The 27,954-nt window shown below is 37.5% G+C and overlaps 1 non-coding gene across 1 annotated transcript; it reads right to left on the bottom strand.

The window, feature by feature from the left end:
- Positions 1–15,708: 15,708 nt before the first annotated feature.
- LOC120235708 lies at positions 15,709–15,811 on the bottom strand. Its single transcript, XR_005529487.1, has one exon. It is a non-coding gene; the product is annotated as a U6 spliceosomal RNA (small nuclear RNA).
- Between the last annotated feature and the right edge of the window lie 12,143 nt (positions 15,812–27,954).

Below are 27,954 nucleotides of genomic sequence, written 5' to 3'. Positions count from 1 at the left end.
CAAATAAACAAAAACATTCCTTAAGTAGAGCAAAGTCTTTTGTAATCTTCTCAAATCTTTACCAATATACAACATGAATTTGGAGAGTTAATCTACCTTAGTATTAAGAAATAGCAATACACTGACTAGAATTTCCTATTTTCTTTAATTTCCTGTTTCACTTGTGAAATTTCCCTATGATTTCCTCTCCCTCTCTCTCTCTCTCTCTTCTTTCTTTCTCTCTCTCTCTCTCTTTCTCTTTCTGAAACTTTCAATTTTTCAAGCTGGATGCATTATACTCTGAAAACACTGTACAGAAAAAAATAAAAGTTCTTAAAATAAGGAGAAAGAACTTATTTCATCATCATTTAAACTGTGATGAAAATATAGATGTTTGATCAGTGACATTTTTAATATCCCTCCTAGCAAAAGAAAAAACTTCATCCAAAAAACAGTGATAAGAAAACATTATTTTTCATTTGGCATACTGGAGAAAGCTAAATGCTTAATAAACATTCTGCCATACCTCATTTTGGTATATTCCAATGCAGGTAGTGTTCAGCATAACCAGTTCTGTTTGGATGACTATATATTGAGGAGACTTAGAGACCTAGTCATTTTCTATCTCTTGGCTCAGCCATCGCCTAGGGCCTTGGCATCATTCCTTTCCAGCATCCCAGAGAGTAGGGAAGTGGGTGTTGGCAAAGGTCCCTGATTGAGAGTTTGGGTAGCCAGGTCTGTAGAGGATCCCTCACTCCCACTCATATATAAACTAAAAGATGGCTCTTTGAATAATAGAAGGAAACTAATTTTTAATGAGGCATTATCCTTTCGTAGAATAGCATCTCTTTCTGCCCACTAATTCTGTAACTTACCAACAATTGACTAAGAGCTAGGACTAACATTAGTTGAATAAATATTGTTGCAAAGCCATCTTAATAGGTTTTTGTTGTTTTGAAATAAATAAGCCTTTTGGGGGTAATTGTAGGAGATAGATTTTTGTGAATCATTGAGTACAGTCATTTTGTTGTGACAAGAAAAAAGCTTTTGGTTGTTCTAGGCTAATAATGGTATGTTAGCTGTTGTATACAAAGAGGCTATCCTGAACCTTGTGTGTGTACTTGACATTTTTCTGATGGTGAAACATTTGTGCGTATCTATTTCCTTTGCAATTGTGATTGTTGCATCTCCTGGGAAGCCTGCCATCATTATCCATACAGACTCAAGCATATATAACTACAAAGACAAGTAGCCCTTGAAGAGTTTTAACCAGTGACTTAAGAAAGAAAACCATGAGACAGACTAATCAGCCTTATGTGCTTCTAGGTTCTTGTGTCTCTCCTATGCCTACTCATCCATTCCTTCCATTCCAAGTAAATGCTGATGATAATATCACTCTGAAATACCATAAGCCTGAAATTTGCATGAATCTGAACATAAACAATCTTGTAATCATTACAGACTTAACAAGTTCTTTTACATGTGATTTTTAGGTTCCATATGGGGATAAGGAAAATTATTAAAATTACTAGAAGGTAGACCTTTAATCTTAAGTAACTCATTTCCACTATTATAGGCAAGTATTCAAAAAAATAATTAGATGCATGTGTATGGTCTGCAAATAAATATTGTGTTTACTCGAGAAGTTGAAAGATTTATAAATTGACAGCAAATAGAATAAAAGGAAAATCACCTAAGTTTAAAAATATATGAAAGGGCTGAAAGATTAATTTCATGGTTTTACATTCTTTCAAATTTTACATTCTTTCAAATTTTGCAATTTGTAGAGCTTTTACAGAAACTGGACCAATCCGTGGTCCAGGTACAGTGTTAGTAGTATCTCCATAATTTGACTTTCATCAGTTGTGAAAGAAAATTCTTGAGCCATATGGAGATCTCCCTCCTCTACTTCTCTTGCTCTCTCTTTCCCTCTCTCTCTCCTTCCTCACTAGCCCCCTTTCTGTTTTCCTTACTTTCCTTCCACAACTTTTCAGGGGAACTCCCAAAATATGTTTAAAATTTTTTTTCCATAGCAAATGTGAGGGAAGCTCTAGTCAAGTCTGGTTTAAAAAAAGAAAAGATTATTCTCTGATTTCTGGGGGAGGATAGACAGTTTTAAACAGTAACAAGAAAGAGATTGGGGATTCAGATGGATATGAAAATAGCTATATTCATTAAGTAGAGCTATGCAAACAGCTGTAAATTTGGATAATAAGCAGGGAAAGATATTTGAATTTCATTAGGCTTTTTTTTTTTTCTACAGTTAGCAAATATCTCACCTTCTAAAATTACTTCAATTGTGATTCACCACAATAAGCATGTAATTAAAACTGAAGAATGTTTACCAGGTGAGGAAGGTTGCTGAAAGGAGCCAGGAGAAGGGTTTGGAAAATGTGAAAAGAAGAGCAACTCAGGGAACACCCTGCATTCTGGAAGATATTTTAGGAAAGATAATATGGGGGAGGATTTCAATCAAGTAGATGCTGCTGGTTCAAGACTGGCATACAGAAGCCAAGTCATCAGGGTATTTTTGGTGGTAAGCATTAGTTAATTAATTAACCCAATTAATAGTAATTGAAAATCTATTGTGCTTTGATTTCTGCACCAGATACCCTGGAAGAATACTTGTTGGGAACACAGTTTCTGTACTCATAAAGCATATATTCTAAAAAGGTGGTAGAAATAAAACATAATTAATTATAGTTATGGTGAGAAGTACAGAGTACTGTGGAGCATTAATGTGTGGGTATGTGTGTGGAGTGGGGGAAGGGATCTGACCCAAGATGAGCATAGGGTTGGCTATATGGCCCTTGTTCTTGCTTCAGGAGCCAAGTATGCATGCAATTACAGTGGAGCATCATTAATGTTCTTACAGCAAAACGTGCCAGCTGTACTGAGAATACACGAGGAGTTTCAAGTTCATTCTAGATGAACGAACTGATGTGTCAGGGAGGGTACACAAAAGGAAGAGTAGAAACCAAGTCTGGAAGGGTCAGCAAGTCTGCAAATTGACATTATTTGGAGACAATCCACTATTATTTTGAGTAGACTATCAAAAGGTAAGAAACAACTTTAAATAAATTAAAAATTACTACAGTTTAATGTTGGTAGACTAGTATTATAAAATGAGATACACAGAAAGGGAGAGGCTAATCAACAAAGGATGCTTTTGATCATATAATAGAGGCTCAATTAACATTTGTTTAATGAATGAGTAATGAATTGTAATATGATCCTTGCTATTGTCTCAAAGTAGAGGGTTATGCCTCTTAAATCGAGCTCTTGTAAATGAGATACCTACACTTCTTAAAAAAAGTGTATGTTTTTTTCTAATTGCGGGAATAGATTAATGTTAGTGGGCTGAGAAATCAGTGTACTGAGGCCCGAGGAAGGATTAAAAAATGTAATAACATAGAAAAGAGCATCTGGGAAAGTAGGCACTGTGGAAGTAGGTACTTCAATTATATAGATACATGTTTGCTCCTAACAACAGAGCATCAGACTCTATGAGGCAGAAACTGATAGAGCTACCAGGGGAAACAACGAATCCACTATCAGAGCTGTAGACATCAACACCTCCCTCTCAGGAAGATATAAGGCAGGGACGGCAGGCAAAAAATAAGTACGGGCGTACTTGAACTCAACACACCGTCAATTAGCTGTATATAATTGATATCTGGAAACTGCTTCATCCAAAAACAGCAAAATACACATCCCTTTTAGGGTCACATATAATATTTGGCAAGATAAACCACATCCCGGGTCACTAGAGTACATTAAGAAATTTAAAAGAATAGAAATCATGCGATGTCTGCTCTTAGGCCACAATGGAATTAAACAAAAATAAATACATAAATAAATAACAGAATGATAACTGGGAAATCCTCAAATATGTGGAGATTAAACCCATTTTTATATGCCACATGGGTCAAGGAAGAAATCCCAAGGGAAATATTTAAAAATTTTTGATCTAAATGAAAATGAAAATAAAACATGAAAATTTGTGGATGCGGTGAAAGCAATGGTTAGAGGGAAATTTATATCATTGAATCTATATATTAGAAAAGAAGAAAGATATAAAATCAATCATCTAGGTTTCAACCTTAGGAAACTAGCAAAAGAACAGAAATACACCAAAGACCTTAATAGACATTCATCAAGGAAACTGTGCAGATAGTGGATACATTTATGAAATGATGCTCCACATCATATATCATCAGGGAAATCAAATTGAGACAACAGTGACATACTGGTACATAATTATTAAAATGGTCCAAACCTAGAAGACTGAAAACACCAAATGTTGGTGAGGATGTGGAGCACCGAGCACTCTCATTCATTGCTGATAGAACTGCAAAATGGTACAGTCATTTTGAAAGACAGTCCAGTAGTTTCTTACAAATCTAAACATACTGTCACCATATGATTCAGCTACTGTGCTTCTGAGTGTTTACTCAAAGGAGGTGAAAACTTATCTACATGAAAACCTGCACAGGGATTTGATGACAGCTTTATTTAAAATTGTAAAAACTTGGAAGTAACCAGGATGTCCTTTAATAAATGAACGGATAAACTGTGATATATCCAGGCAATAGAATATTATTCAGCTAAAAGGAAATAAACTATCTAGCCATGAAAAAACATCAAGGAAACTTAAATGCATATTGCTAAGTGAAAGAAACCCATCTGAAAAGACTACATATTGTATTATTCCAACTATATGACATTATATAACACTGTGGAATCAATAAAAATACCAGTGATTGCTGGGGGGTGGAATAGGATTGGGGGAGGGAAAGAGTTGAATAGGTGAAGCACAGAATTTTTAGGGCAGTGAAAATACACCGAATGATATTATAATGAAGGTTACATGACCTTATACATTTGTCCAAACTCATAGAATATACAACACCAAGAATAAGCCCTAAGGTAAACTGTATTCTTTGGGTTTTTATGATATGTCAATGTAGTTTCATCCTTGGCAAAAAAAAAGTACCATTCTGGTGAGTGATGTTCATGATGGGAAGGCCTATGCATTGGTGGGGACAAGGGATATATGGGAAATCTCTGTATCTCCCTCTCAATAATGTCGTACACCTAAAAGTTCTCTAAAAAAGAAGGTCTTAATTAAAAAATAAAATGTACCTAAATTCAATATTATACATTACCTTAAGGGGTGCCTGGGTGACTCAGTTGGTTAAGCGTCCAACTTCGGCTCAGGTCATGATCTCACGGTTTGTGGGTTTGAGCCCTGTGTCGGACTCTGTGTTGACAGCTTAGAGCCTGAAGCCTGCTTCGCCCTCTCTCTCTCAGACCCTCCCCTGCTCATGCTGTCTTTCCATCTGCCCTCAAAAATAAATTAAAAATCATTTAAAAAACCCTCTAAGGTTATCAGTATTTACCCAATATTGTTATACAACTAATGCGAGATGAAAATGGTCTTCTACTTACCTTTTCTCTTTTAAGTATCTGTAAGATATAAATGGTCCTGGCATAAGGATTGTGTCTTATTTACTGTATAGTGGAAAATTCTGTCATCTTCCAAGAAATGGAAATGTTTTAATTTACATTATTTTCTAATTTATAAGCATATATAAATGCAGAATAAACAGAAATGAGTTTTTCAAGTTCATAAATGCATGTATACACCAAATTATGGATTTAAATGATATACTAATTTAAAAGTCTCCTGTATATCAGGTACTGTGCTTGGTACTGGGGGTGTGAAGATGAAGGAGACTGCCTATTTGAGGGAGGGAAATATAAATACATAATTAAAGGATAAGTTGTTGTGCCATGGACTCACATCTCTTACCAAGAACGGTGTGTGAAACAAACAAACAAACAAAGCACAGAAGACAGAAACCAGTATGTTTTTGTTGAGGCATGAAAGAGCAGTGGGTGTTTGCGGAGCAAGAGACAGGTGCACAGTGGGCATAGTTCTGTATAACCCTATTTGTTTATGTGGGCACATGTGTCCTAGAAATATTGAGTTGGTTGCATGTATGAGTGTATATTCAGAGCCCTGCAGACTTAGGAAAGGTGTGGGAAATGAGTGTGAATCTGAAAAGCACAATGGAGGGGTATGAGTATCAGTGTGGACAGCTAAGCAGGACTAGATGCTGAATAGCCTTGCATGGTAGGAGGTGATGGCAAACAGCTGAAGGACAGGAAGACACCAATGGACCAATGGATTGTAGTTTATTGCTCTCAGGTGAAAGGTGGGATAAATGGAGAGGTGTGAGTAAGATGGGGGCAGGGAGATTGAAATGATTATGTAAGGAAAATTTCCAGAATATTATATAAACATTCTATAGATAAAACTCTATAATTTTTGCATAGATCCTGAACATGATTCAGAGTTTAATAAAGATGTGTACTTTAGATGTAGATTTTCCAAGATCTCCCACCCCCTGCTCTTACCTTCTGTGTAAATTTCTTTTCAGAACTGCTTCTGTGCTGAACATTTTGGGGGCTCCAGCTCTGGGAATGTATTTTGGCCTTATTGGATGAGATCGTCACTCAAACATGAAGGAAAGAGTTACAAACTTGCTTCTAAAGATATAGATGGTTTTGCCATCAAATACAGAATGTGTCATTTAAAAAAAAACAGATTTCTTCCAACTCTAGTAAGCCTGTGGACCTTAATTATTTCAGCCATGGCTTTCCATTTGCTGTAAGTCACAAAAACAAGTTAGCATGTGAATCCAAGGAGTGAAGGAGATCCATAGTCATTCGAAATATGCCAGGAGGGTTTGACACACACAGTACCAAGGCTACACATCCATGTTCTCAGAGCTACTTTAAGGGAAGTTTGTGGGATGATTATCATTCTGTGAATACCCGGTACATTATTGCCTGCCGCCTCCTCCTAGAAACACATTTCCCGTGGGTGTATGACAAATCTGGTTGAACAGATAAAGTGCAGTTTTGCTATTTCAGGCCTGGTTACATCCTAACTGCAATTACATCACAGGTTGAATTCTGTCTTCATAAGCATATGGTCCTCCCCCCCCTCCCCGCCTTGTGGTATCATGGCACTTCATTATTAAATCCTATTTTTCCATTGTTGATATTAGAATGAAATTCCACTGTAATGTATTATGGCAGTTAAATTTTTGTGCTTCAAGTGGATTTAGAAATTTTTCACATAAGTAATTCCTGGTCCAAAAATATTCAATAGATGCTTTATTTTTGGAGTATATTGTTAGTTTATGTAGTGTTTATCTACACATTATTAGAGTGTTAACATTTCTTTTTCAAGATTTTTGACACTAGATGTTTTAGAAACATGCTGTTCAATACAGACATCATACTTAATGAGGGGAAACATACTGTTCCTTGAATAGCATTGACACTGGGCCAAATCATAAAGATGTTATAATATCTAATGATGAATTCTTTGCTCAATAAATTGGATATGTCCATAGAATCGATTTATTTGAAATAGAATATACGTGATTTTAAGTCATTCTTGAAAAGTCCTTTTGCAACTTAGTTGATATTTTGATCTAGGTTTTCCTATTTCAAAAAAACATTTCAAATTTTTAATCTAAAATTGATGATGTTGCTTAAAGTTGACGAAGTTGTCAATTGTGGAACAAATGAACTTTTTTCTTCATAAACACTTTATTGAAAATCTAAGTATTTATGCTTTTAAAGAATTATTAACATTTCTCTTAAGAGTGGTCCACACTGACTTATTTTTTGTTCCATAGAAGGAGTTCAGATTATGCTTGCTGATTTCTCATTTTAACCATGAATATTACTTAATTTGTTGCTAAGCTATTTTCCCTGATGGAATTTTTCTTCCAGAGCTTTTAGATGACCTCAGACTTACTATTTTCCTCTGTCACCAGCTTCTTTATTAATTTTATTTTTTTTAGCTTCACAATATAATTCTTACCTTTTTAGATGTTTTTAAAAGTTTATTTATTTATTTTGAAAGAGAGAGAGAGAGAGAGAGAGTATGTGTGTGTGTGTGTATGTGTAGGGAGAGGTGCAAAGGGAGAGGGAAAGAGAATCCCTAGCAGGCTCCACTGACAGTGCAGAGCCTGACGTGGGGCTTGATCCCACAACCATGTGATCATGACCTGAACTGAAATCCCGAGTTGGATGCTTAACTGACTGAGCCACCCAGGCACCTCTAGATTTTTTTTAAAGGAGTTTTTACTCTTTTGCCTAAGAGGCAGCAGCTTCCTCCTCTTTTCCCCTCTCCATGGCTCCTCAGGCATATTTTTGAGAAACCTAACAACTGTGACTTTGGAGTAGTTATATGCCTGGTGAAGGAGATCATAAAAATTGACATAAGCTGATGTCTGTACTCCTGGAAACTCCACATTTGTTTCCCTTTACACAGGGGACAGAGTCCACATTTTTGCCCTTGCGCTGTGAGCCCTCCTGAGACTGGCCCCTTCCAGTTCTCACCTTCCATCCAACCCTCTCTCTTCTGTGTTCCAGCTACACTGGCCTTTGTGCAGTTTTCCAAATATTATGAGAAAATAAGCATAATGAAAATTGTGAGAATTGTGTATTTTAAATTTTATCATTTGGGTAAATTATTGGAAATTTAATTTCAGAGGTAAAATATGTGAGAATTAAAATTTTTCATTCAAAAAGTACAGTACTAGCTTACCCTCAAAACAACTGTTTATGTAGAAGAGCAAGGAGTATTTGTTCCCAAAACTGTACAGATGCTCTTTCAGATGTTTTGAGCTTGGACACAAAACAGGTTGTTTAAAACAGTGCACATGCTAGACCCAATTTTAAAGAAAAAAAAAAAAAAACCTTTCAATATACATAGTATAAAACACAGAAACAAACAGTCTGTCACGAAACACACACCGAAGTGTTAAGAGTGGAGTTTGAGACAATTTTTCCTTCTCTCTGTATTTTCTTTCCCAATTATGATGAATCATTTTGTGTAATTCAAGGTCTAGTTGAAAAGTGGTGTTATTTACCCAATTTTCGCTTCTTGTGGGTATTAGAGCCTTGGTTGTAGTGGTGACTTAGGAACCTCTGCTTCCAGCTGTACATATTAAACAGTGTGACTTGGGTAGGTCTTCAACTTCTTTCTAGAATCAAGGTTTTTGTGTGTATGGTGTGGGGGGATAGCTGAGTTTGTCATTAAGCTGAGAATTATGTACAGTTTGCTATACATAGGAATATATAATAAAGTGTGAATGATCTAGTATATTTGGATAACAATTTCTTTAAAATTTTTTTAAGTTTATTTATTTATTTTTGAGAGAGACAGAGATAGAGAGTGTGCATGGGGGAGGGGCGGAGGCGGGGGGGAGGACAGAGAATCCCAAGCAGTCTCTGTGCTGTCAGCATGGAACCCGAGGTGGGGCTCAAATCCTGAACCGTGAGATCATGAGCTGAGCTGAAACCAAGAGCTAGACGCTTAATCGACTGAGCCACCAGGTGCCCCTGGATAACAATTTTTATTTCATTGAAAACTGGTTAAATCCTTCATTGTGCAGGCTTGCAGGCTGTTTTCCTGGTTGCGTTCTTTTCATCTAGATTGTAGGAGCCTCTTTCATCCCATGGCAGATTTTGTTTTGGTGTTTTTTTTTCTGCTGCATTTTATCAGGGCCTTGAATTTCTCTCATGTATTTCTCAGTATTTCCTATAAGCATATTCATTTTGGAGGTTTGCCTTTCTTCCCATATGCTCTGCTCATAATGTTATTTGCCTTATGTGTTATCTCCTAATTTTGCTTTTATCTTTCTGTTCAACCAAATAGTTTTATTTATCTGGTGTGTAGTCCTATGTGTATTCGGTCTGCCATCCCCATACTGTTAGGAACAGTGTCCTAACAGAGAGGAATATTTTACACTTCGTGTGTGTGGCTTGGGGTCTAATCCAAAATCACTTTCCCACTGTTCAATGTCTCAGAGCCACTGCATGTCTCCCAGGCAGAGATACCTTAACAGTATTTGCTATGTAACCGGGGCATTGTTACATAGCAAATCAGTTTCATATATACAATGCAACCATTTATTTATTTATTTAACATTTACATCCAAGTTAGCATAGAGTGCAACAGTCATTTCAAGAGTAGATTCCTGAATGCCTCTTACCCATTTAGCCCGTCCCCCCTCCCACAGCTCCTCTAGTAACCTTCTGTTCTCCATATTTAAGTCTCTTATGTTTTGTCCCCCTCCCTAGTTTTATATTATTTTTACTTCCCTTCTCTTATGTTCATCTGTTCTGTGTCTTAAAGTGCCCATATGAGTGAAGTCATATGATATTTGTCTTTCTCTGACTAATTTCTCTCAGCATAATACCCTTCCATTTCCATCCATGTAGTTGCAAATGGCAAGATTTCATTCTTTTTGATTGCTGAGTAATACTCTACTGTGTATATACCACATCTTTTTTATCCATTCATCCATCGATGGACATTTGGGCTCTTCCCATACTTTGGCTATTGTTGATGGTGCTGCTATGAACATTGAGGTGCATGTGCCTCTTCAAAACAGCATGCCTGTATCCTTGGATAAATACCTAGTAGTGCACTTGCTGGGCCATAGGGCAATTCTATTTTTAATTTTTTGAGGAACCTCCATACTGTTTTCCAGAGTGGCAGCACCAGTTTCCATTCCCACCAGCAGTACAAAAGGGTTCCTCTTTCTCCGCATCCTCGCCAACACCTGTTTTTGCCTGAGTTGTTAATGTTAGCAATTCTGACAGTTGTGAAGTGATATCTCATTGTGGCTTTGATTTGTATTTCCCTGATGATGAGTGATGTTGAGTAGTTTTTCATGTGTTGGTTGGCCATATGGATGTCTTCTTTGGAGAAGTGTCTATTTGTATCTTTTACCCATTTCTTCACTGGATTATTATTATTACTATTATTATTATTATTATTATTATTTTGTTTCGAGTTTGGTAAGTTCTTTATAGATTTTGGATACCAACCCTTTATCTGATATGTCGACTGCAAATATCTTCTTCCATTCTATCAGTTGCCTTTTAGTTTTGCTGATTGTTTCCTTTGCTGTGCGGAAGCTTTTTATTTTGATCCCAATAGTTGATTTTTGCTTTTGTTTTCTTTGCCTCTGGAAGTGTGTTGAGTAAGAAGTTGCTGCGGCCATGGTCAAAGAGGTTTTTGCCTGCTTTCTCTTTGAGGACTTTGATGACTTCCTGTCTTACATTTCGGTCTTTCATCCGTTTTGAGTTTTTTTGTATGGTGTAAGAAAGTGGTCTGGTTCATTTCTCTGACAGTGCAACCATTTGATTTTTTTAAAATTTGTTTATTTTTTAGAGAGAGTACAAGCAGGGGAGGTGTAGAGAGAGAGAGGGAGACACAGAATCCAAAGCAAGTTCCAGGCTCTGAGCTGTCAGTGCAAAACTCATTGTGGGGCTCAAAACCATGAACTGTGAGATCATGACCTGAGCCAAAGTAAGATGCTTAATTGACTGAGCTAACTAGGCACCCCACAGTGAAACAATTTTAGATAGTAGAGAAGTTGGTGGCATTCTTTATTAAATATTTAGGAGAGCTTTAGGTGCTTTTGTTTTATAAATATGCAGGAAGTCCTAACTCTCAAAAACATGAAAGGATTCAGTAAACTGGGACATATTTGCAACACATGAAGCTTAGAGCACCTTCATGCCTTCATCATACTGCCTTATATACTTGGTAAGGCAGGAAGAAAACCCAAGTGGCTCAAATATGAAAGGTTGAAGTGCCAATTGGTTATTTTCTAAAGGTCTGAGCCATTTCTTCATCATTCAGGTTTTCCTGAAGCAGTACTTTAGCCTGGTTTTCAGGTAGTTGTTACTTTTGCAGTCTCTTGATTGAAATGACAATTTTAGGTGAATTATGATATATAGGACTTGTGATATATGCCACTGAGGATAGATTTGTTTTATATCCCTTGAATTGTTTTTTATGGATGCAATTTATGTATTTTAAAACTCCTATAATTTTCATGTTTCAGCTGACTATATAGTTAAGATTGTATATATTTTGATTGTGAAACAATTACAGTGGTTTCAGATGCATATGTTTTTCTCCAAAGTTTAGATCTCTGTACTATAGTGAGGCTAATTTAGTTCCTTTCAATAAAATATCTTAAGGTCTTTTTATTAAAGCAGGAATTAGAATAATTATCATTATTTATAAAATACTGCTTAATATAAAAGGAACTCTAAAGAAATTATCACTCTGTAAAATTGAAAGTAGAAAGCACTTAAAAATTCATGAGTATAAAATAAAATATACTTCAATAAAAATTGTGTGCGGAGCCAATTTGTATTTTAGAACAGAACTTAGAGTGTAGTGCTTGCATTTAAACAATTTTCCAAACTGGAAAATTCTAACTTAAAAGAATAACCCCCAGATAATGATAAATATGTTTCCTCTCATTAATCAATAAATGTCTAATGAGGATTGATAGTGTGCTCAGTACTATGCTTTTAGTTTGCTGTTCGCCTATGGAGGTGAATCCTTCAAACTTGAGGTGGTGGGTACATTGTACTTTGATGCAATTCATGTGGCCCAAAATGTGACACACAGTTAATGGATATCATAGTGAGTATGAGTAGTATTTCTCAATAGGATGCCCTGTTGGCATTTTGGGTATGGGTATGCTTTGTCATGTAGGATTTTTACATTGCACAACGTTAAGCCCTGACCCTGTACAACTTCACAATGAACAGGACATTCAAAATGGCCCCCGGAAAACATTGCTGTGTGGTATGGCCCCCAGTTGAGACTTGCTGGCACAGAAGAGGGGCTAGGAGACTTTTCTCTGAAGAGCCAGATACTAAATATTTTCAGTTTTGTGGGCTATAGTGTCTCTGTTACAACTACTCTACTCAAACTCTGCTGTTGTAGTAGGAAAGCAACCACAGACAAGGAAAGAGTGGCTGTGTTCCAGTAAAACTTTATTTAAAAAGTAGTTGGTGGGCAGATTTAGCTTCCAGGTTATAATTTGCCATCCCCTTCATATGTATCACAAGTCCACTGATTCCAACACAAGGAATGCTATTTGAGAACACTCAAGTAGTGTTTTATCAGTCAGAAGGGTTTGGGCTGCAAATAAGAAACCATATCTACTGTTTCTAAAGACAGGATGGTTTCAATCTTGGTTAATTAAATGTATTATTGTCATAAAAGACCAAAGTACCTTCCTTCTTTCTACTCTCTTACCCTCAGCTGTTGCCATGTTCTTCCCCCATTGTCACAAATGGATGCCATAGTGTCACATGTAGTGACAGTAGTGCACAGGAAAGTGTAACATGTCTGCCTATTCTTCAGAAAGACCTTTCCCAGAAGTTCCCAGCTGACTTGCTATCAGATCTCATTTAGGGACAAACCCAAACTTGAACTAAGAAATGGCAAATTGGAAATTCCAGTGATGGAATTTGTCGTGGAATAATTATAATTTTCTTCCCTGAGCTGAACAGACATCCAGTCCTAACACAAACCTGTGGATACATAATATTTAAATGAATTGAGATTGTGTTTAAGAGAAAGAACAGTATGTTTTGAGGGTTAGTGGAGGAAGATGTATGTTAGATGCAGTATTTACCATATTAATTGTCTTATATTTTAAAAAGAATTCTGTCTTCAGTGTTACTTGAGGCCATTTGTTCCCTCTGTTTTCTATCTAGTCAAAGGAGCATTTTATGCATTCTTGTCTTTGGTCAGATGAGAGGGAGGAGTTTGGACCAAGGTTCATTGGTGACAGGTAATTCTCTCTAGTATTGAAGAGCCAATGTAGAGCCATGCCCTCCTGTTGTGAGATCAGTCATACCAGTGTGCAAAAGACAGTATTTAAATTTAGTTAACAAATCTTATTTGGTAGCCCTTAAGGGACTTCTTACTTAAATAAGGCCCCCAATAATCATATACAGTTAGGATATTATCTCGTTTGTATTATAAGAACTGAAGACAATTTGTTGAAAAGTATGCTCATGGAAATGTTATAATTATTTATTTTAGTGCTAAAGGGAATACAGAAGACCATCTGGTTCTTTCAGGCTCGTAAAGGTGCTGCCTTACAATTTCAGATGAAGCAGGTGATTTGCCAAGAGAATCATTTGGGTAACTGGAAAGTAAAGATATAACTAGAAACTGTTTTTCTCACTTCGTGTGCTGTGTTCCCTGCATTACATCATGGCATTCCTGCAGCAAAGTGCCAGCTTAAAAGACCTTATGCTTGTCAGTAAAAAATGGCTCTAATTCAAGTTCTGATTTTTTTCCCCCCTGGAGCTCTTCCTGAATTTTGAGCTATTTAAGTTGTCAGTACAGGGGTTGAGCAAATACCCTTAGATACACTTATATTTACTTTAGTGACTTTTGTAGAATGACACTGTAATATCTTATGGGTAAATTTGTTCAAGAGACCTTGTTTTGTATCTCCTCATCATATCAGCTGCAAAGTGGTTGCCTTTTTTATGACAATTGTTTGCTTATCTGTAGATTCAAAAAAAATTAAATTCACAGTCCTTGTATTAAGGATCTGAACATTCTACTGTGAAAGAGACAAATGAGTGAAAAATTAAAATGGAATGTGGTTCATAGCACAGTAGAGGGAAGCAAATGTGCTCTGAGAGCAAGTGTGGTGTGAGTGGGTCAACAAATGAAGCCTGAGCTGAGTGTCAAAGGATAACTGAGAGTAAACCAAGTTAAGAAAACAGGGAAAACCTTTTTTTTTCTAGATGGAATAACATGGGCAAAAGCTGAGAGGTGTCAGAGAATATGGAATGTTTGGAGAATTGCTAGCAGTTCACCAAATCTAAAGTTCACAAAGACTGAAAATGTAAGGTAGATGAATGCTGAGTAATAAGTCTCTAGTGGATGACAGTAAATATACTTGGAACTTTATCCTTAGGCGAAGAGAGTCTTCAGAGGCTTTTCAACACAGAGCAACATGATGTAATTTATATTTTGGAGAAACCACTAAGGCTGCAGAATAGAGGAGGGATTAGAGGGGGCTAAGACTGAGGCCAACATGACAGTCAAGAGGTTGTTTCATTAGCCCTAAAGAAGAAATGGTGACAACCTTGATGAAAGCAGTGGTGATTTGATGTAGGAGGTAAGAGAAAGGAAAGGAATACAAAATGATGTCTCCATTTCTGACAAGCTAGATTGATAGTGGTTCTGTTCATTGACATATGACTGGAGGAGTTGGACCAATTTTGGGGTAAAGAGGATGAGTTCATTTTGGAGTGTTTGGAAACCTAGCAAATGATGGCATATAAGAGGCTAGAACTCAGGCAGGAATTCTGAGCTAGAGAAATAGATTTGGGAGTTTTCAGCATCATATAAGCCACTGACATGATTGAGGCCACTCAGGCACTATGCATAGAAGAGGGAGAGACTAAGAACAAGATGTCAAGATGGTAGAGGAAGACCAGCAGAGAGTGGTGTCCTTTAAGCCAAAGAAAGAGAACAACAGTAATACTGAGAGATCAAATAAGGTAAGAACTGAGAAAGGTCACGGAATTTTTGAGGTGACATATTTATTTTTATTTAGACAAGAAATATCATTAGATACATTGAAATATATATGTATATATACACAGATATATATATAATGAAATATATATATTCTTTATATATATGTATATATAAAGAATTGCCCTAAATCCCATCACCCAGCATAACTTCTGCTAAAATTTTGATGTGTATCTTTCTACTTTTTCTATATGCAAATATATTCTCTATATCCAGATATGTCTATATATAACAAAATGAGTTCCTACTATAAAAATATGAAGCGCTGCATGAATTTGCTTATTATTCTTTCCCAGAGACCATGACAATCTTCTCCACATCTTTCCAATTTGAGTATATAAGCTGGAGAAGCACATGGTGTCCATTGAATTAAGCAACTAGAAGAGCATTTGTAACTCTGCAAGGCTAATTTCAGTGGAATGGTGAGGGCAGTAGCCAGATTGTTGTGGGATGGGGAATAGGTGGGTAGTGAGAAAGTAGAAAAAAGATCATAGACCACCCTTTCCAGAAGCCAGGCTGTAAGGGGACAGGAAGTATAAAATGCCAACAGAAGTGTATGATGGAGGTTTTTGTTTGCTTGTTTTCTGGTTTGAAAGGGGTTTGATTTAGTTTTTTACTTGGATAAGACTTTTCCACTTGCTTGAAGGAACCAGAAGAAGGAGATAAATTGAGGATATTAAAGAGAGGTTGTGATTGCAGAAGTGAAGCCTTAGGAGGCAGGAAAAGGTGAGTTGTGGGAAAGAGGAAACAAACCCCATCTTACAATAAGGCAATTGGGAAGGAGGTGAGAGTGGAAAAAGATGGTGAATAGCTTGCAACTGGTTGCCTGAGGTGATTCTGGTCAACTCAGAGTGAAATGGCTGATCCTCAGCTGTATTCAGTTATTTGATGAATACGTTTGGAATATGCATGAAACAAAGAACTGCCATATTAGATCAGATCTATTATCAGTTCAGTTATATCCTGAGAATGGTGCCAAGAGATGCATGTTAGAAAGGTCTAGTTTTCTCTGACAAACTGAAAGATCAGGAACATTCCCCAAATGTGTTAGTGACTTTACATGATCCATTTGGGATTTATTATCGATGTATTTCTGTGAAGCTACTTGAAGCTGTTTATTTTCTTAACTTGCCTGCCCCTTGAGACTTACTACCTGCAAAGTAAAGTATTTAATCTAGGGAGGTTGCATTGCATTTTGGGAAAAAACACAGATTTGGAACAGATCTTGGTCAAATTGCATTAACCTTGGGAAAATGACTTAACATCTTGTGCTGTAGTTCCCTTATTTGTAAAATTGGGATGTGATTATACTGACCTCACAGAAGTGAGAAGATGGGGATTAGGTGGTGTATGTGAAGTGCCAAATAACTGCTCAGAGTGAGTGCTCAGCAAGTACTAATGACCTCATACATCTTGCACACATCTTGTCTCTCCCAGTGATCAAGAGCTCCCATTCAGTCCAGCACACCAGGATTTGATGAGAGGAACAAAAAACTGTGAAATCATGATAATAAACTTTAACTAGGGGTCAGAAGTTTCAATGAAATCTTTGTTGTGAAATTATGAATTAAATGGGAAGTATTACTACCTTGAAATATATGGACTTAACAGAAACTCATATGCATTTCCTAAATGCCATTTTACATTTTATTTTTGTATTTGCAAAAGCATATCATCTGAGATGTTTTTTGGCTCATAAGCACATAGTTAAATGCCACCGATGACCAGAAAGACACTGGGTTTATTGTTTCTGTTTTTCACATATGATTTTCTTTACCAACAAGTGTAATAAGGTGATTTATTAGGGAGAATATACCTCAGTATCACAGGTGCCCAAATATCAATCCTTGCTAAAAACAAACAAACAAAAAAACTTCTAAGCAAATATAATAGCTACAATGTATTATGACTTTTCAAGATTAGCAATTCAATAGAAAAGGGCAAGGATAAAAATATAGGCAAATTCTCTCCCATTTACTATAGCTGCTGCTGGATGCACACCAAGGCCTGTTGACATTAAACTTGGAGAATAAGCCTCTTCAACTTGGGGGAACTAAAGAGGCAGGGGTGGGAGGCTTCATTTCTCTCTGAGCTTCTGCAACTTGATTTCTTGTTAACTCACCAGTACCTGTGCAGTTTTAACTTTGACTTTTAAAATAAGATATAATAACTCTGTAGAGCTTGCTTTAAAAAATACAAGTCCCTGGGGTGCCTCGTTGGCTCTACAGGTTAAGCGTCTAACTTCGTCTCAGGTCATGACCTCACGGTTTGTGGGTTTGAGCCCTGCGTCAGGCTCTGTGCTGTTAGCTAGCTCAGAGCTTGGAGACTGCTTCAGAGTCTGTGTCTCCCTCTCTCTCTGACCCTCCTCTGTTCATGCTGTCTCTCTCTCTCTCTCAGAAATAAATAAAACATTAAAAAAATACAAGTCCTTAAGTAATTTTAAAGTTTATTTATTTATTTATTTATTTACTTAGAGAGGAAGAAGCAGAGAGAGAGAGGAAGAGAGAGAATCTTGAGCAGGCTCTGCATTGCCAGCGCAGAGCCCAATGCCAGTCTTGAATTCATAACCTTGAGATCATGACTTGAGCTGAAACCAAGAGCTGGATGCTTAACCAACTGAGCCAGGCAGGAGCTCTACTAAGTATTCTTAAATCACTTAGCAGTTTAAAATGACTCTTACCTAAATAGTTGCATTTATTTTTTGTGTTATAGCTTAATATGATTACTCTCTTTTCTTTATTTCATCCTTGGGTTACTGGGATGCTTTTTCATAATCTGATTTATTTTTGTTTCTAGCACTTCCTGGCAGCAAAACAAAAGGGGATTCTTTCCCCATTTTTCTGTTGCAAAAACTACTCAGTATTGTTCCATGGACACATGCAACATTTGAAGGTGCTGCTGGTTACTTCTCTTTCAACTGATCTAAGTGTCCTGTGGAAATGGGAATACTGTGGCCTTACAGGATCTCATCTTCAGCTGAACTCTTCTCTGAGCACTCCTTTCTTGAATACTTTCTGTTTTTACAATCTATGAGGCAGAGCAATTCTCACCTCACCAATAGCATTAAGCAAGTGTGAAACACCTTGGTGTTTCCCGAAGCACCTGTCTGGGCCTTCTACTTACTGGGTGGTTAGTACACATGTGGCAAATGAGTGAATGGTTGGATGGATAAACGATTGAAAGAAGGAGGAACGTGTGGGATATAACTGCTTTTCTGAAATATTGAAGGCATTCTGAGAAAATGAAAACCACTTTTTGTTTAGTCATTCAGATAAGTGACATCTAAAGTGGTGTGTTCTCAGTTGAAAAACTCTATCTAAGAGCAGTAGTATTGCATTTTAACTACAGTCATCTTTTGTGTGTGCGATTGTGAGGCTTGGAGTTGGCAAAGGATCAAATCCACAAATCATCATAAAATTTTTACTAAATACCCAGCACTGTGCTAAACACTGTGAAGGGGGCAGAGTAGTCCCTGTCCCTGAGTGTATTAAAGAGGACAAAATTTATATAAAGCAAATAGAGAAGAAGACAAGGGAATTTGTGTTCAAATTGAATGTTATGTAGTGACCATTCTAATTAGATGGAATACTGATGGAATTCAGAGAGCGGAAAAGTCATAGGGCCTTGAGGACAAAAGGTAATTTGGGTTGGTGAAGACAAGGAAGACTTCCTAAAAGGTACTGTGGTCCAACGTACAGAGCTTCTAAGTCCTTTGCAAACAATTCCTCATGTGGAATTTAGCAGTGAATGAAGTATCAAAGCAGACATCACTAGTTTGATGAAGGAAGCCCAAGATTTTCCTAAACAAAAATGAAACCCAGTTTTAAAGCATAATTAAAAACTAGTGATACAGTTAAAATAACCACCAAAACTATCTATATTTAAATATGTAAATTAAAGAATCCTGAATAAGAAGTAACATTTTCTAAACAATATAAAAATATTGCTTGTTTTTGGTTGCTAGTAAGTACTCAGCAAGGAATACCTCTAAAATTATGTCTAAAAGATATTTTTCCCTAGGAAATGTACTCTACTATTGAAAAGATTAAAAACTGATACTTGAGAAAATTATTTGAATCTTATTTTGTATGTGTATACTTAATCAAACAGTTTTGAAGGACATAGACCCAACACTGTATTATATTCTACAAATGATAGAAAACAAGTAAAAGAACTTGATTTGAGTTTGCCCTAATGAGTTTATAATAAAGTGTTTCATGTAAAACTGATGCCCAGTTTTCAACAATGAGTCACATTAGAAAAACTTAAGATCTTCCATTGCTGACTGTAAATGCAGTAGCAGTGTAGGGGTTATGGAGAAGATGAGTGGGAAGGGGTCAATATTTGGATGTTGGTTGATGAGAAAGAGGATATCCCAGGTGGGAACTTTGGGAAGCAGCATGAGCCAGGTGTTATAATGTGACCAACCCTGATGGAAACAGATTTTTGTTAAAGAAATAAGATCCAATAGACCACAGTTGGAAAGTGGAGTGTCAAGCCATTGTACAAAGAGGACTTGAGGCTCGTTGGGAAAGAATTAAGCAGTCATTTTGTCTTCTAGAAAAGGTATGTTTTAAATGATTAGTTGGACTGAATTATTTTAAAGAGACTGCAGATAAAAAGAGCAATTTGATGATGATTTTGCTCTAATCTAAATATGAAATGTTGAGATTCTGGTGAAGATTAGAGTTATATAATCATTGCATATAGAATTCTAATTTATAGGAGGTAAGAAGGACATAGAATAAATAAATTGCCTTAGAAGTTGTTTTCCTACTAAACAATTTGAAGGTACTTGTGGACTCTAAAGATACTTTCCCAAAATATGTTATTTAAACTATTAATAGTCTTATTCTCAGTGTTTGGAATCTACTTCCCAAATTTGAATTAAAGCATTGCTGAATGATAATAAGTAGAAAAATGTTCACTTTTGGTCAAGTATATTTTGTTTAGGAAAACTGAGTCCTTGTTGGTACTTTGGAAACCTAACAGACCATACAGGGGAAGCATTGCCTACCTGCATATCATATATTTTTAGACCCAAATGGAAAACAAGCCATAATTTAGGAGTAGATTGAGTTTCTTTATGCTCTAAAATGAATTTAAATGATGAGACTGTGAATGTAATGAAAAGCAAGGAAATGAATTTGACAGATACTAGTTTCCATTTTGAATTTCAAAGCACTGACTTTCTATTAGCATACTCCAGGAGTAGTGAATTTCTATTAAGTTGGCACATAGTTTTAAATTTTATAAGTATGCTGTTGTAAGTATAAAAGTCCATTTCAGTAAGATATGGACATGGTTATTTCTTTTTTAATCAGCAGGCTCTAGGCTATGCATTATTAGTCTAAACTTGTTATCCTGAAAGTCTTGAGGCTGTGGACCTTCTTTCATATATTCCTTTTTGGTGAAGTTTTGTTTATTTGGGTAGAAAAAATGACGGGCTCTGAGGAGAATATAATAGTATTTTCAAAAAATATTAAGGTAGCCTTTAGTAGGCATTTATGCTTAAACATGGAGTGTCATTACAGCCTTTTGAAATTATTCAAATGATATTTTTGTTCAGTAGCATTTCTTTTGTTGAATGTTTTGCTAAAAAGGATGGATGTGCCATAAATAATGAACAGTCTTACAGATATTATAATACTAAAGGGTAGTCTTCAACTTTGGTTTAAGGGTATCAGAGATAACTGCCTCATCCCCCAGATAACTGCAAAGAGCAAAGAACTGTTGGAAATTACATATCACTTCAATTTTGACTAAAAATGGTAATGGATCCTGTAATTGCAGCTGTGACTTACATCTTGGGTCATATTTCAGTTCACTGAGCCAGGGCTTTGAATGGTTATGATATAGAGGACAGCAAATAAGAAGAAAGTCTTTTCCATGATGAAACCACTAGGCTAGGCCATTTCTACACAGAGTACCACAGGGTACCAATACCCCCCTTCTCCACTTCCATTTGAACCTGGTTCCATTACAGCAGAGTGTATTCTGGTGGGAATCAGTGTGACTTCTACTTTCTACGGATAGTTGAAATGTTATCAAATATCTTCCTCTGTCTTCATTTCTCAACTTCTACCCCTGCCTGTGGTATTTCCACACCCACATATTCTTCTCAACTCCAGAAAGGGGAAAAAAAAAACCCATTCTTTCAACAGGGTACTTGGATATTAGAGCTGTCTTTATTAACAACAGGAAATTAGAACTAATGTGTTTTCAGATAAAGTATTTGGAAGACATTTTTTATAGCTTTCAAATAACTAAAATTATTTAGGAACATTTTTTTTTTGAAACATTCTCCACTAAGCAAGTGTTTATTTCTTTTTTTTTAATGTTTTATTTATTTTTGAGATAGAGAGACAGAGCTGAACAGGGATGGGGCAGAGAGAGAGAGGGACACAGAATCTGAAGCAGGCTCCAGGCTCTGAGCTGTCAGCACAGAGCCTGATGCGGGGCTCAAACTCATGAACTGTGAGATCATGACCTGAGCCAAAGTCAACCGACTTAGCCACCCAGGTGCCCCAGCAAGTATTTCTTGACCTTTATTTCTGCTTCTGGTGAACTGAGGGGGTGACTCTCTCCTACTGTTATTTTATGTTCTTCACAGTGATCACTATGATGACAGTGATTATAACAGGAAAAGGTGCCAGGGGGATCTATTGGAACTTTTGGTAAGATTGGGAATTGGTGCCTGTTTGAAAAACCATGTGATTGATTGATTCATTGATTGATTGGTTGATTTTTTTCCCTTAGAGATAGAGAGCTCAAGCCAGGGAGGGACAAAGGGAGAGAGAGAGCTTGAGCCAGGTAAAGGGGTAGAAGGAGAGAGAGAGAGAGAGAGACAGAGAGAGACAGAGAGAGAGAGAGAGAGAGATAGAGAGAGTGTCTCAAGCAGGATCCACATTCAGCATAAAGCCCGGATGCAGAACTTGATTCCCCAACCCTAGGATCATGACACAAGCCAAAATCAAGAGTCAGCCACTCAGCTGACTGAGCTACCAGGTGCCCCAAACCATCTGTGATTTACATGTGACCTCTACGTTCCCGTTGAGAATTATTTCAAGGCATTGGATACCCCCAAAAGTGTAAATACCTTTTAGAAAGTGTAATAACAACAATTACAGTGATAACTGTAATAATAAAAGAGGTGGCATTATTACTGGGCCTGGAGTCTCCACAGAGCTATCCCATATGTTCCGGATCACTGTTCCTCTGTTGGCATGCATGTCTATGTCTGTCTTTACAACAGTGGTTCTCAAAGTGTGATTCCTGGATCAGTAGCATCAGCCTCATCTGGAAATGTTATAAGCTGTTAAAAATGTCCTCTGCCAAAATGTCAATGCTCAGTCCTGCCTCGGACCTGATGAATTAGAAACTCTCTGGATAGGTCCCAGCAGTTTGTGTATGAGCATGCCCTCCAGCTGCTTGTGATCACACACAAATTTGAGAGCCACCTATTATTGCTGCCATGAAAACTTACCACAAACTTAGCAGCTGAAAACAGCATAAATTTAATATCTGAAGCCCTAGTGGGCTTGGCAGTGTCTTCTGCTTAGCATTTCACAAGACTGAAACCAGAGTATGGAAGGGCTGTGTTTCTTACAGAGGTGCTGGGGAAGAGCCCATTTCAAACTTTGTTCAGGGTTTTGGCCGATTTCAGTGCCTGATGGCTGTGGTACTGAGGCCTCATTTCCTTGCTGGCTTTCAGCCACAGTGCATTCTTAACGCCTCGCTCTAAGACTTACCTGGAGTCCTCCGTGCTTTCCATATGGCTGCCTCTAGCAACAGTGGGTTGATCCCTCTGCCAGCGTCTTCTGCTCCACCTGACACCGTGTTGCCCCACTTTCCTATCCTCTTCTGCCTCAGCTGTGTCACCTGCGTTCTTGTCTGCCACATCTCTAGGACTTCCTTTTCTTACCCATTGCCCGCCAGAACACTATTTTTAAGGGCTCAGCTTTACATTGCACCCATTTGGATAAATACAGGATCATCTCCCTCTTTTAAGATTCAGTGATTAGTGGCCCTAATCATATCAGCAACGTCCCCTTTACCATGTAATGTAACCTACTTACGAGTGGAACACAAGGGCACCACAGTCACAGGGATCAAAATTCTGTTTATTTGGTGTGACTCATACACGGTCTTTTTATTGGCTTTGCCAGGGTGTTACGTTGTTTACTAGCTAGCCCAGCCTCACTGTGCACATCCCATTCTTGCCCGAAGATACCAGAAATATCTAGGGGAAACTGAACTCAGGACCTGCTTTGTCTCACCAGAAAGTGCAGCCACACTTCTCATGGGCTCTACGTGTGTATCAAGGCACCTGCCATTTGTGCCATTTGTGTCTCCCTTCTGCAACATTCCTTTGGGTCCCTTCTCTTCCCCTCTCTTATTCTCCAGAGAAGCTAGCTCCTGGTTTTTCCATTTCTCTCCATATCTCCATCTTCCTCCCTAGTTCAGAAGTTCCATAGTGATGCTGGCATTAAACTAAGCCTAGGAATTCTTTAGAAGCAATAAGACATTGTGGTTGTAAACACAGACACTAAAGCCAGGCAATTTAGGTACAAATTTTGTGACCTTGGACAACTTTCTCAACTATTTTATACTTCAGTTTCTCTATCTATAAATGGGAGGTAATGATAATGCCAGGTCATTACCCAATATTGTTATTTGTTTTTAATTTTAATGTTTGTTTATTTTGAGAGAGAGAGAGAGAGAGAGAATGTGAGTGGGGGAGGGCAGAGAGAGAGGGAGACACAGAATTCAAAGCAGGCTCCAGGCTCTGAGCTGTCGGCACAGAGTGGGACACGGGGCTTGAACTCAAGAATGGCAAGCCCATGACCTGAGCTGAAGTCAGACTCCTAACTGACTAAGCCACCCAGGTGCCCCTAGCCAGTATTGTTATTAATCATGAAGGTAATGGTATGATTCAGTGTTTATAGTCTTGATTCTTGAAATGCTGAGGAAATTTAGAAAATTATCTCATTTTCATATCTCTTACTTTCTTAAGAAAGCTTTGTTTTCGAGCATCTTGCCTTACAGGTTCTCCATGGGTTCCCACCCCAATGGACATCTTGAACTGGATATTCACACAGACAACATACAAAGAAGTAAAACCAGCACTTTTTGCATATGCGGTTATTTCACTGATTTTCAGAACAAATTCATGAATTATGTAAGGGTATTACCATTCTTTACAGTGATGAAACTGAAGCTTAGGCTAAGCAATTGATTCAACATCATATGCGTGGAATAGGTGAATAAACTCCAGTATTATTCGTTAACTTCTTTTCAATTTGCCTGTCAACCAAAGCTAACCTGTCAGCTAATCACTGAGATTGTTGGCAATGGAGCTCAGATTTGAAGAGACAGATTTATAAAGAGAATCTGAAGCTGGAGCTCTATGGGAGAAGACAGGTTTAGTGGCCTCCTAGACAATTGGAAAGCATCCTGGACCATGGCTTTGCAAAAGAACAGGTGTAAGAATGGTGAGAACTCAGAAAGGTGAGGCAGAGAGTTCAAAAGACATTTTCCAGGAATGTCTAGAAAGGGGAATCTCTGCACTAAATCATGCTCTCCATTAACATATTTGCCATTTGTATTCATTCCCTGGAATGGGCAACCTCAAGGAAGCTCATCAGGACACTGTCCAGAGAAACAAAGCACTTGACCCTTGGCTATTTATAAGGGACCTCATTATACTCTGGCTTTTCTTTTTGTCAGGTTTTGCTTTTCCTGTTGTGAGGGACAAATGGTTGCTAGTATCCTGACCCACATTTTTTCTTTACCCCCATGGAGAGAGTCTGAAATTATCTAAGATACTACCCTACACACCATGTCAGTACCTTTCAGGGATACACAATTTGATATTTTGGTACTTTTCAAGAAGAAAATCATCTCAGAGATTAAATAAATTGCTAAGAGCTTGTTCTGGGGCTCATAAAATCGTGATGTATGGAAGAAGACAACGTTGCTGACTTTTGTTACACCCCTTGGTTTTTACACTTCCACATGCCCCATCAGTGTTCTAAGTCTCCTTACCAAAAGCAAGTAAAATAAATGTTTTCTTTTTTCTTTCGAATTTAAAGCATTGAAAAAAAAATGCATTTGCTTTACTTAGAATCTCTTTTGTGGGCAAAATAGAGTACATTAATGGTACAGATGTGTAGTGTGTATTTGAGACAATGTGTCATCCCATCCTTAGAAAGATGAAAGGCAGGTGTGTGTGACTGTACATTCCATTTGTTCTCTTGCCTTCTTATTTAGGCCAGTTTGGTTGTTCCATTCAGAGGAGAGTCAATCTAGATCACTCTCCTTTTTTTTTTCTTTTTTAAGTTCATTAATTTTTTTCTGAGAGAGACAGAGACAGCGTGAGCAGGGGAGGGGCAGAGAGAGAGAGGGAGAGAGAGAATCCCAAGCAGGCTCTGCACTATCTGAACAGGTTCCAGCTCACTCTCCTTTTTTTTTTCTTTTTTAAGTTCATTAATTTTTTTCTGAGAGAGACAGAGACAGCGTGAGCAGGGGAGGGGCAGAGAGAGAGAGGGAGAGAGAGAATCCCAAGCAGGCTCTGCACTATCAGCACAGGTTCCAGCTCACAAAACCAAGAGATCATGACCTGAGCCAAAACCAAGGCTTGGACGCTTAACCAACTGAGCCCCCCAGGTACCTCTGGATCTCTATTTTTAATGAGTGCTTCCATATTCCTACTAGAGATTTTAAAAATTGCCAGAAAAATGTATTTAACATTTGGGAAATAATAAATAATAATATTTCCAGAAATGTTTTTATTCATTAAGTTATTTAATGCTCACAATAAACCTATAAAACACTTACTCTGATTTTTCATTTGAGAAAACTGAGACTCTGGAAGGGTAGGCAATTTGGATAACATCACAGAGTTGATAAATTGTAAGGCTTCAACTCAAATGAAGGTCTACTAGCCATCATTCTGTTAGCTATTGTTAAATAACAGTTAATGGCAAACATCTCAGTGATACACAATAGTAAGCATTTAATTCTTGATCCTGTGTCCGTGGGTTGATTGGTAGTTGGCTGACCAGTCTTGGCTCAGCTGGTCTTGTTTCCAGCTGCAGCTTGGATTCAGGTTTCCTCCATAAGTCTCTCTTACATTGTAGGACCAGTGGGCTATATGTGACTCTCACTGCAGGAGGCATTAGCACAAGAGGTCAAATCTAACCACACAAGCATATTTCAAAGGTCTATTTGCATCATATTTCCTACATTCCATTCCCCAAAGCCCAATATCAGTGAAGTGAGGAGGCATTCTCTTTTCATCGAGGTGATGGGTGAAGGGGGTTTGACTATTTACTGAATAATCATTTGATCTACCTTCAAAGCCTATGTTTTCTTTGCCCTTCTGAATTTATAAATATTGAAAGTACAGGTGGGATGACCCTCTCGGTTAATGGTCAGCCATCTTGTGTATGCTTGTTGGGGAGATCACACACTGTCATTTCTGATTAGACTGTAATTACCCCATTTCTGTGCTCTAGAGGTTGTGTGAATATTTGTCTTTTCTGTGTCATCTTCTGTCCTTACTAGCACTGAAAGGGAAGATCATCAATAGTTGAATCTAGAAGACTAAGTTTATGATCATTAGCCAAGAATGAAATCGTGTTTTTGTTTTGTTTTTATGCAATTTCAATTAGCTGAGGGCTTTGATCAGGAAAATGTTTCTGGTACAAGGTCTAGTACATTAGAAAGCAATCAAGCGTGTGCCCCAAAGAGCAGGACATAAACTTTTCTTCTAAAAACAACAGGTTGCAAGGAATATACCAGCTCAAGTACTGCAACCAAAGGGGCTTCTTACTTTCCTCTATCTCATGCTCAATAGCTGGCTTGAAGCTAGGATGCCCCTTAGAGGCAATTCAATGAGAATCTTAGATATCAATAGATATCTTAGATATCCTGGGTTATGAGATAGAGATTTTGCAGTGCCCATATCTCATACTTGGTCCTTGGTAATTTGGATATTAAGCCAAATTATGAAAGTATCATAGAGGCAGAATTTCTAGTTTTAGTTGAAACCATTTCAAAAACTTAGTGGCTGGGAAAACACCATTTAAAGTTTCCATGACTAGGTTTTCCTCTTCAACACATTAACACCATATAACCTTTCCTTGCCTTTTGCTATTGAATCTTATCTATGTCACAAGAAGTGACTGAAAAGATTACTCTCCGAAGGAATAAATTAAGTCAAGTGATTTACCCAGCAACTCTTGTCCTTTCATGTTTAGATTTAGAAGGGCTATGCCATCCTCAGGACTGAAGGCTCTAACTCTGCTTCTTGGCTTACAGTTGGCTTGAGGTCTTTGTTTGGTGTCTCCTATTTCTGCCTGATGCATGCTAGTGTGTCTGATGTGATTGTCCTAGCATTTTTGTTTCTCACCTCAGCATTTTTTGAATGCCATTTCTTTACAGTTTTGCATTGGATTACCCATAAAAGATTTTCTGTGTTTTCCTCTGTCTAC

This window comes from Hyaena hyaena, unplaced genomic scaffold (assembly GCF_003009895.1).
Source record: "Hyaena hyaena isolate Hyena2069 unplaced genomic scaffold, ASM300989v1 scaffold_136, whole genome shotgun sequence".
Classification (NCBI taxonomy): Eukaryota; Metazoa; Chordata; class Mammalia; order Carnivora; family Hyaenidae; genus Hyaena; species Hyaena hyaena.
Note: the sequence above shows the minus strand (reverse complement) of the source record. Positions and strands in the feature narration are given on the sequence as shown.